At 36.9% G+C, this 11,257-nt stretch overlaps 1 pseudogene; it reads left to right on the top strand.

The window, feature by feature from the left end:
• The window catches only part of LOC102501592 (nascent polypeptide-associated complex subunit alpha-like), a 74,386-nt pseudogene extending 64,202 nt beyond the window's left edge, over positions 1 to 10,184 (top strand).
• The last annotated feature ends 1,073 nt before the right edge of the window (positions 10,185 to 11,257 follow it).

Below are 11,257 nucleotides of genomic sequence, written 5' to 3'. Positions count from 1 at the left end.
GGTCTGGATATTTGAATGCCTCTCTATATTTGGAAAGTTTTCATTCAAGATTTCATGGAATGGATTATCAATGCCCTTATTAGTTTCCTCACCTTCTGGGATACCGATTATCTGTATGTTTGGGTGCTTAATGCTGTCTAGTATTTTTCATATAGTATTCTCATTTTGGGGGGTTTCTCATGTTTCTTGTGCCTCTGTGGTGGTTTCTTGTTATTCTGTGACAAAATCTCTCCTCCACTGTGCTTCGAAAGAGATTAGGAATTCAGATTTATAAAAAGAAATTTTTTCCTTAAAGCAGGAGATTCAATAATTGCTGAGGATTTCAATGACTAAAAGTATTCAGATGTTTGACTACTGTGCACCTAGGCCTACCTAAACAATCAGTGTGTGGAGAGTGAAGATTAGAGTGAGAAAGTAAGGTTAACAATAATTAAAGCAAAAAGAAAAGAAACTAGAAAAATACTAACAAGAAAGAGAAAAATATTTTTTTACATGTGAAAAATGAAATCTACCCTGAAAAGGCCAGGACACACGTCAGCTTTAAAATGGTTTCCTAAATTAACAAGTGAAAGAAAAGGTCCAGGATGAGAAGTGGTTGAAAATTAAAAAAAAAAAAAAAAATTAAAGAGAAAGAGAGCATAAGACAGACAGAGAGATAGCCAGAGAGAGAGAGAGGACAGAGATTACCCTACCTTGTTTGAATATTTCAGGAGTCTAGAAGATGAAGTTGAGAACATAGCTTCCCTCAACAGGCCAGGATACACCTCACCTTTAAAATGGCTTCTTATCTGAATATTTTGGGAGTCTAGAAGATGAAGTTTAGAGCATAGGTTACCTGAGATGGTCAGTGACACACCTCAGCTTTAAAATGGCTTCTGAAATTAAGCAGAAAGTCATGACACATTTTTGTGTAGAAAAATATGTCATGACTTTCCCAACAACCTAATATAATTGTTATTATAAGATCAGTTTCTTTTCTTTGAAATAGCACACAGATGAAACAGAATTTGGTGCAGGAGGATTTTATTTGAGGGGGTAGGAATAGGTCCTCTTAGTCAAAGTTAATGATCCTGTGTTGATAACGCTTGACCCATGTAAAACATGAATAATTTTTCCATAGATGAGATGAAAGCAAGCTTAACTCATGTATCTCCAAATGCAGTTGTTTATTCCCTATGCTTTTGTTTGGTAATTTTTTGCCTTTTTTCCCCCCAATCAATGCTTTTCTCTTTGCGAGCCCCTATTGGTGTGTGAGCATATGCATGTGCATTTTTTGTAGAACTGAATTTCTTTAGAGCCAATTCCTCAGAACCACACATTCTTCTACTGTTCCATGTACAACTGCATGACTTTGGGACCAGCAGTTAGCGTAATGGCTATGTCGCTGGACTCCCATGTAGTCGACCGCAGTTCGTGTCCCAGACCCGGTGGCTTAGAACTCACGCTGGGCGCGTGTGTATGCATGCCCAAGATCCTGAGAGGAGAATGGAGGAGAAGGGATTGCGGCATGGCCATTCCCCCGGGGGGGGATTTTTCACTTTCTGTCTCTCTCTGTCTGGCGAGTGTACATGCCCTATAACAAAAACCTCTCAAAAAACAAAGAAACAAACAAAAAACAACTGCATAACTTTACCTCCAAAGTGATAGGTTTCCAATGCTGAACAAATTGATAGGCTACGATAGCCACATACCCATAAAGTGTACATAAGATCCATTGCTCATTAACATTCATTTTCTTAGAAAGGCTTGTGTTGTCTCCTTGGTCCCACTGTCCTTGAGTACCTCTTATCTGTACCTGCATCTTGAAAGTGTTAATAGGAAATATGTATCCCAAATCCTAAGCGGATAATAGAGAAGAGATTGCAGTATGGCCATACTCCCTGGGGGGTGTTTTTTCACTTTCCCTCTCTGTTTCTGTCTCTTGGCAAAAAGTGCATGTGCCCTATGGCAGAAACCTAAAAGAAAAAAAAAAGAGAGAGAGAGAAAAAAGAGAAAAGGACAAAAAGAAAGTGCTGATAACTATGGGGCTTTTGTGGAGGGTTACTGACTGGCTCCAGTGTTACTCATAAAAGGTTGGAGGAGGAGATGAGGATTGAGGATAAAACTTGTTTAAAATCTCTCCTCTTGGATTTAAACTCAGGTTGTTGAAGGAAATCGTGTTTATGTTTGAAACCATGAAGACTTAGGTCAACCAAAGATAGGGTAGTCTATCTTCACATAATAATTGGAAACTGTCCCAGAAAAGGGTAGGCTCGGCAGTTGGTCCAATAGTGTGTCTTTTCCTGATTACTTCCAACTTCCCAGTAATCAATGTTTTATTTTCTTATTCAAGAACTTTCCTTTTTCACAGCTACTGTTTCTTGTTTTATGGATACAATATCTTTTTACATTTTTCTGAGTAAATAAATGTATACTCCTTTTGTTTTCTGCATTGTTACTTTGCTTCCAGGTCAATTGTTCTCTTTAAATAGTGACACTGGGCTGTCCAATTATATTTTAAGTAAGTCATTAGAAAATCAGTCTAGGAGTTCTATGTAGCTTTGTGAGTTTGTTAGCTGACAGATTTAGTTGTATAGAAATAAGAAGGGAGCATGCCATTTTTTTAGGGCTGGACTAAATGTCAGTATGTGGAAGGGTTTATACTAGAGCATCAATGTTCACACTACTTACCTTCACTTCATCTTTAATATCTGATTGCCTTATTCTCTGGTTAGAAGAGAAGATTGGAGTATAATAAATGATTTAGTATATACACATCCAAGATGTGGCTTCCTTCACTCTTCTCCATAACTCATTATTTTTCTATCAGAAATATACAATGTGGGTCAGCCCTATAGCCTGATGATTAAGGGAAGCAGATTTCGCGTGACTGAACATGCAGTTTGAATCCCGGCCTTGGTGGTTTGAAAAACATACTGGGTGTGTATGTATGTGGGTCCCAATTGGTAACAGGAGGGAGAGATGGAGAAGTAATTGCAGCATGACTATGTCCCATTATGTCCCATTGGGGGGTGCTTTCTCCTTCTTCCTCTCTAACTCTGATTTTCTCTAGCAAGCACACATGCCTCTGGCAAAACTAAAAAAAAAAAAAAAAAAAAGAAACGAATAAAACCAAACAAACAAAAAAAGAAATATGTTGTACATTTAAATAATTAAAAATAATTTGACTAATATTTAATGATGTCTTAAGAAGCAGGAATTATTAAATAGTTTTTCCACAACCACTTGGATGCCTCATATTTGCTGAGCATTAAAATACCATGGTGGGAGGGACCAGCACTTGGAGTAATGGCTATGTTGCTGGACTCCCCCGTAGCTGACTGCGGTTCGCGTCCCGGACCTGGTGGCTTAAAACTCACGCCGGGCGCGTGTGCGTGCGTGCCCAAGATCCCGGGGGGAGAATGGAGGAGAAGGGACTGTGGCATGGCCATCCCCCCTGGGGGGTGATTTCTCCTTTCCTGTCTCTCTGTCTCTCTGTCTCTCTCTGTCTGTCTGGTGAGCGCTTGTGCCCTAAAGCAAAAATCTCTTCAAAAAAAAGGGAAAAAAAACCATGGTGGGGGACCAGCAGGTGACGCGGTAGGTAAGGTGTTGGACTCCTACATGGCTGACCACAGTTTGAAACTCATTCTGGGTATGTGTGTATGCATGACCAAAATCCCAGGAGGAGAATGGAGGAAAGGGGATGTGGCATGGCCATCATTTTTGGGAGGTGATTTCTCACTTTCCCTCTCACCGTCTTTCTCTGTCTCGCCAGTAAACACATGTGCTCTATGGCAAAAAAAAAACTTAAAAAAATATTGTTGTGGGACAGTAATGAAAGAGAAAGGGACAGGCAAGTAACTGCTAGTGATAGAGTATCTTCTATATTTTATGCAATTTGTTGGATATAAGGAGCAAGAACTTATTGTAGCCAGACTTAATATCATTATCTTAATTTTCCATATCAGTTTACTCAAGTTTTGAGAGACTAATTACCTTGTGTTTTCGCATACTCACAGGTTACACCAGGGTTCACATGTTAACTTACAAAATTATTTTTTTCCTACTATTAAATGCTGTTTTCAAATAGAGCAATATCTATGAGTCTAGACTAAGTTTTCACTGGTTTGGTTTATTGTGCATGTAATTGCAACATTCTTCTTTCAAAACATTAGTTCAGAGATTTCTATAGCAAACGGAGGTAGTAAAGATAATACCATTTTAGAAATCAATTAATATAAAATATCTGCAAAGAGCTCAAAGCATAGACAATTTTAATATTAAACATCATATCAATTTGTTAGAGTGCTTGGCAATAATGCAAGCATGTTATTTTTCTCTTAATAACTATGCTAATATTGCTATTTTCCAATTTGAAGATAAAATTGAGTCAGTATGCTACCTCATGTTCTCCTAACTCTGTTCATAAATTAAATTGAGCAAATTTCCTTGGTAGTTATCTTTTCAAAAATGTCAGGAGTTCTGTGCTATGACTGCATTTTCTTTAGTCTCCTCTTTTTATTTTTTTAAAGAATTTTTTAACTGACTTTATTTATTCTATTTATTTATAATATGACCAGAGAGGAGGGGAGAGAGAGAGAGAGAGAGAAAAAGAGAGAAAGCTACCTGGTCCAGAACTCAAACTGTGGTCAACTATATCGGAGTCCAGTGCCCTTAACCACCATGCCACCTGCTGGCCCTCAGCCCCTCTTTCTTGCAACATGAAACTATAGGTTATTTTATGAGGAAATGCTTTTTTTATTATTATGGTGATACAGCACTGACAAGGAATCAAAAGAGAAATTGATTCCTGGGTCTTTTCTCCATTCAAATTCTTCATTGAACTTCGTGGAGTATTAAATCTAAATGGGTTTTGAACATTCCTTCTTTGTACCTATGACTTTAAAAAGTGAAATGATTAAAATTTGAAAGCCTGGTATCAGGATGACCATAATGTACTCGATGATATTAAAATTAAACAGAGCAAAATATCACAAAACTTATTAGATTAATCTTAGGAAGGAAAAATATTGGGTGGTTGGGAAAGTCATGACATATTTTTCTATGCAAAAATGCCTTAGTAATTTCCCAACAGCCCAATATTTTCATGTAAAAATAGAACATTTTCATGTTGGTACAGTTTAAAATTGTACTACGCTAATTTGCTCAGTAGTTTTGAACAATGAAATTATTTGGTATAGATTCATAGATCTTTACTTTCTTTTCTAGTTTTACTTAACTAGATTTAATATGGTTAATAATCATATAAATAGATAGATATCCGCTTAGCTTTTCTGAGAGCTGTTGACATTTTCTCTCAATATTTAATCCTGTGTCATCAATGTAAATAATGAGACACTCGAAGAACTGATTAAGTTTTAAGTTCCACTGAAAGCAATAAAAATCAGTGCGATTATCACATCTATTTAATAATCCTCTTTGCTTTTCCTCTCCATGTCAATGCTAGATCTGAAATTTAGTGTCTAATTAGTATTAAATATTTTACACAGTCATTCCCACAAGAGGACCAAGTGTAATCTCACCACTTAGGCTTATTATGTACAATAAACTATGAAGTTTTATTAGCTAATATTTGAAAAATTTTAGTGCAACTCAGTTTCTTTGAACTTTTTTGAAAGATTTTAGTAGGAAAGGCTATTAAGGAATCAACAAACGCTCTACTCAATATATTTATTTTTTTAACATTACTACTAGTTGGCATCTAGCCTTTGCCTCACCATTCATGGTATTTATTGTCTTTCCCCTGCGATGATTTCCATTATGGGCCAACTCTAAAGATTGGGAAAACCATAAGCAAAACCTACCTTTGTAGCACTTCCATCTATGCGCTTTTATTCTATATCATGAAACCATCTCAAATGTTTATTTTTATCTTTATTATTTGCAATAATTATTCATATAGTAGACAGAGGACAAATATATGTGTAGTTACTTGAAAGAAAATAGAGAAAATGTAAGGTTTTGGAAAAGGAAGCAGAGACAGGGACTCTGACTTACATAGTCTTCTTGGAACATGAGGCAAAGTTGACAAAGCAAAATTAGGATGTGTAAAGATAGACTAAACTTGAATACCTAAGAGAAAGACAGAGAGATAGAAAGTGAGAAATCACCCCACCCAGCGGGGATGGCCATGACACAATCCCTTCTTTTCCCTTCTCCTCTCGGGATTTTGAGCATGCACACACATGTGCCCAGTGTTTTAAGCCATTAGGTCTTGGAGTTGAATCATGGTCAACTACGTGGGAGTCCAGTAACCTAACCATTGCACTATCTACTGGTTCCTGTAAATTATAAAATTTGAAGAAACAGATTTTTATTGTTGATGTGTTCTCAAGTCTAGATTAAAAATTCTACATGGGTTTGTTCCCATCCCGTTGCTCATTTTACGGTCTAGGTTAGATAACTTTCTGAGAAATTACTACTCAGATTTGAAGTAGATATTCTGCCTCTTCCTCTTACCTAATCTGACCAATAGGTAAGGCCACTATACTCTGACTTTAACAGCTGTAAGAAGACTGTCTCAGTACCATTTGTTAAGCTCTGTGCATAGAGAGCTATATTCCACATGGCCAACCTTGGTTTAAAATATGCCAAGTGCTGATAGGTTGGAGGAATGAAGGAAAAATGATTGCAGTGTGATCATACTTCAATTGGGGGGGGGTAACTCACTCTCACTCTCTCTCTCTGGCAAGCACACATGTCCTCTGGAAATAAAAAAATAATAATAATAATTAAAAAAAGTTGGGGGGTCAGCAGGTGGTGTAGAGGCTAAGGTGCTGGATTCCCACACGGCCAACTGTGGTTTGAGTCCTGGACCTGGCAGCTTGAATGTTATGCTGGTCCTGTGTGTGTGTGTCTGTGTTCCCAAAATCCCAAGAGGAGAATGAAGGAGAAAGGGTTGTGGTGTGGCCATCTCCCCAGGGGGTGATTTCTCCCTTCCCGTCTCTCTGTTTCTCGCTGTCTCTCCAGCAAGCACACACGCCTTATAGAAAAAAATCTCTCTAAAAAAAAATAGTGTGGTTAAGACCACATTTCCAATTCAATTTCCTCTTATTATACCACATTACCTGAGAAAACTGAACTGAGACTTGGAATATGTTGAATGAACTGGACTCAATGCTTATTAGCTGTGGTTAGTACTTTCTTTCTTTTCTTTTCTTTTTTTTTTTTTTTTTAAAGTTCTGGCTTCAACTCGTAATAAAGGTTGGGAAAAAATAGTCATGTACTTCTGTAGGCCTGAGAGTGGTAGTAACGGCTAAAATTGCTTTCATCTGTCACTGACTAAGATATGTAGGTAGGCAGAGTGCTACAGAGCTTGTTTTAAGAACGGTTAGGAAACCTTTTTTTTTAGAGAGAGATTTTTCTATAGGGTGCACACATTCACCAGATAGACAAAAACAGAGACAGAAAGTGAGAAATCATCCCCCAGGGGAGATGGCCATGCTGCAATCCTTTCTCCTCCATTCTCCTCTTGGGATTTTTGGCACACATGTTCACATGTCTGGCATGAGTTTTAAGTTGCTGGGTCTGTAACTCCAACCTTGGTCACATGTGGGAATCCAGCGCCATAACCATCCTGCCATCTGCTGATCTTGGTTTGAAAACTTTTAATTATTTAGTTGTCAACCTAATAAGATTTAAAAAGTTTTAGTTAAATAGCTGCTTATTGATAACCTTTTTGGATTAATTTGAGAGAAATGTGGTTTTATTAAAATATTTCTTTAGAAAACCTGTTTAAATGACAATCACCATTCTCTCTCCATGAACATCTAAAAATCAGAAATTATAAAATGAAGATTCTTACAACCTTGTTAGCTCTCTAACAGAAAAGTTTTGATAGTTGTTTGATCAAATCAACACTTTGAAGCATACTCAGAAGTTAGATCTGGATATGTGATAAACAAATCTCTTTCTAATATCAGCAGGGACTTCCTCTTCTGTCTGAAGTTGCTAGGATACTATCTTAAAGAAATAACTCATTTGATTAACTGCAAATAGAAATTGCTTTTTAAAAAAAAGTTCATACATTTATAATAGCCTAGGTCAGACATAAATCTATACCAGCTAAATGTTAAGCATATGATCTTGATGACCCTCTTGAATATCGGAAGGAAAAAGCCATTATTTTTCTTCATAAAATGCCTGACACAGAATGACTTTTAGCCATGTTTTACCATAAAAATGAAAATATTATTTGTAAAGGGATACTTTCTTTTGCTTTATCTTGGGTTTTAGCTCACATTGTAAGAATCAAATGAAATGCCACATGCAAAAACACTTTGGCCTATGAAATAAATATACAAATCCAATAACTTTTTAAAGCAATGCCATTCCTAACAGGTGAAATTCTTGCCTTGTCCTATGCCTGGTACCTATTACTTACACTTTTGAATTAGCATTTGATACCATATTTTATTCTACAATAAAAAGTCTCTATAATTGTAAGGTAGTGGTCATTCATATATAATATTATGAATAAAGTCATGTCTTAGACAGAGCAAAAACCTTCCTGTGATTAGACGGTTTGTCTATAAGGAAATGGTAGCCTCGGTCTCAAAATGAACATTGGAAAGCAGCTCCATTTTATAATAATCTTGCTTTGTTACTTTTATATTTTATAAAACTCAAAAATCACTTTTGGACATATAGGACAAAATGAGTAGGGTTATTTAAGACATCATTTATGGTAGGACAACTTCTCCAAATAAACCAAAAACTGCCAATTTACTTGTTAGTTCTATCATGTGAGACAAAAGTTTCACATGCCCTCCATTGTGTTGATTTTTTCAAAAGTATCATTAGCTTGATGTATTCTTAGGGCAGGGTGATGTATTCTATTTACAGAATATTTTCCTGCAGGTGTGATAGTAACAAGATGAAATTTGCAGTCCTTAAAAGCTCCAAAGGATTGCCATTGTAGAAAATCTGCATGCATAAGCTGCGAAAGAGGTGGGAAATAAAGATCTAGTGCTGAACTTTCTTGTGGTAATTTCTTAGCTAATGATATTGAATGAACAAAAGTTGGAAGTGCAGTTTTCAAGTTCTATTCCATTGAAACAAACTGAGAATGAGAGAGTGAGAGGGAGAAAGAGAGGGGAAGAGAACGAGCTACAAAGAAAGGAATGAATTTGTAGAAATGGAAAAACTTGATTAGGGGCTTTCTGAACATTGCGTTTATAACTTGGTCTAAGCTGGATAGGAATGTTGTGGTGTAAAGTTCCTTAATATTCAGTCTCTGACTTTGTGGTCAAGGGTGAGGAGGATTGACTGCCATTGTCTTTGCATACTAGTTTGTATCAAAACATTTCTGTCTACTTGAAAATCTAGGGGATCTCCTGTGTTTAAGATTTTGATTATAAAAGCAATATTAGGAATTTGTATCCCTAAAATATGGATTGATTTCAGAAATGATCTCTGATAGTTATTGGCTTTGAAAGCTCTGCAAAAAGTGAAAGCATTTCAGCATAACTCTACCACTGCAGGTTGGGTTAGTGAACAAAATCCTGTTATTTGTCTTTGTGATATGGGCAATTTTTCTGAACTTTAGTTCTGTAATGTGTATAATAAGAAAATGCTGAGCAGCGTCTTCTGAAGAACAAGGGGTCTGGAACAGAATCTGACAGTGATGAATCAGTACCAGAGTGTGAAAAACAAGATTCCACACAGGTAACCACACAACAAGCCCAGCTGGCAGCAGCAGCTGAAATCGATGAAGAACTAGTCAGTAAAGCAAAACAGAGTTGAAGCGAAAAAAAGGCACCGAAAGCTATGTCTGAACTGGGCCTTTGGCAGGTTATAGGGGTCACTAGAGTCACTATCCAGAAATCTAAGAATATCCTCTTTGTCATCATAAAACCAGACCAGATGTATACAAGAGCCCAGTTACAGATACCTACGTAGTTTCTGGGAAAGCCAACATCAAGGATTTGTCTCAGCAAGCACAGCTAGCAGCTGCTAAGAAATTCAAAGTTCAAGGTGAAGCTGTCTCAAACATTCAAGAAAACACACAGACTCCAACTGTATGAGAGGAGAGTGAAGAAGGAGAAGTTGATGAAACAGGTGTGGAAGTTAAGGACATAAAACTAGTCATGTCACAACCAAATATGCTGAGAGCAAAAGCAGTCTGAGCCCTGAAGAACAACAGTGTTGATACTGTAAATGCTATTATGAAATTAACAATATAACCCTCTGAAAAGGACTTTTTTGGCATTCCAAAAAGAACACTGCAGCCTGGTTTGAAATTTGTACTGTTTCTATCATTAATAAAGTAATGACTTCTTGTTCAATGAGAAAAAAAAAAAAGAAAATGCTATTAAGTTTGTGGATATGTTAAAAACAATGAGAGCACATATACAAAATGCCTAGGATGATGCCTCCCAAGTGGTCGATGCCCTAAAATGACTCACTGTGTTTATACAGCCATATGTTTCCATACCGTTCTTCCTTTGGCACTGTTCTCAAAACTGTCTTACATCCAATTATTAATTTATATTCCATAGAAATGCTCTATAGATTTAACTACTCTTGAATTTCTATGAAATACAAATTATTAGGTGTCAGGAAAGTCATGACATAGTTTTCTATGTTTTTCTATGCAAAAATGCATCCTACAACCCAATAGTTGGAAGTACAAATTTGTTAGTCACCCTGTGACCTATAACCCTTCAATGTTTTTCCATCACTCTTAGAATAAACTCTTAACTCCCAGCCATGGCCCCTAAGGCCCTGCAAATCTAACTTTCTATCTTATTTTCTTCCTATACCAGAGGGAGAGAGAGAGAGAAAGAGAGAGAAAGAAAAAAAAAAGTGAGAAATCACTTGCAAGGGAGGATGGTCATGCCACAAACCCTTTTCTCTCCATTTCTGCCCTCAGGATTTTGGGCATGCACACACACTGGACCAGCATGATTCTCAAGCTACCAGGTCCAGCACTTGAAACATGGCGTTGGCCATATGGAATCCAATGCTTCAACCTCCATGCCACCTGCTGACCCATGGAGAACATGTTTTTGTTTCTAGGACTTTGTACTTGTTCTTTCGTAAATCTAGAGGGCTGCTAGATCCCACATTCTCCATATAGCTACAGCCTCTAGAAATCTCCCCTTCTTTGAGAATCCTTCTATCATCACCCATCAAAGTAGTCATTTCCTCTTCACTCTTTATCACATTATCCCAGATATTTACTTCTAAGAACTTCTGATAGTCTGAAATTACCAGGTTGATGTGTTTACTATATTACATCTGTCTTATTCCACTA

The sequence above is a fragment of the Tupaia chinensis genome, unplaced genomic scaffold (assembly GCF_000334495.1).
Source record: "Tupaia chinensis unplaced genomic scaffold, TupChi_1.0 Scaffold000581_1, whole genome shotgun sequence".
NCBI classification, from domain to species: Eukaryota; Metazoa; Chordata; class Mammalia; order Scandentia; family Tupaiidae; genus Tupaia; species Tupaia belangeri.
This window is presented reverse-complemented; position numbering and strand designations above follow the sequence as displayed.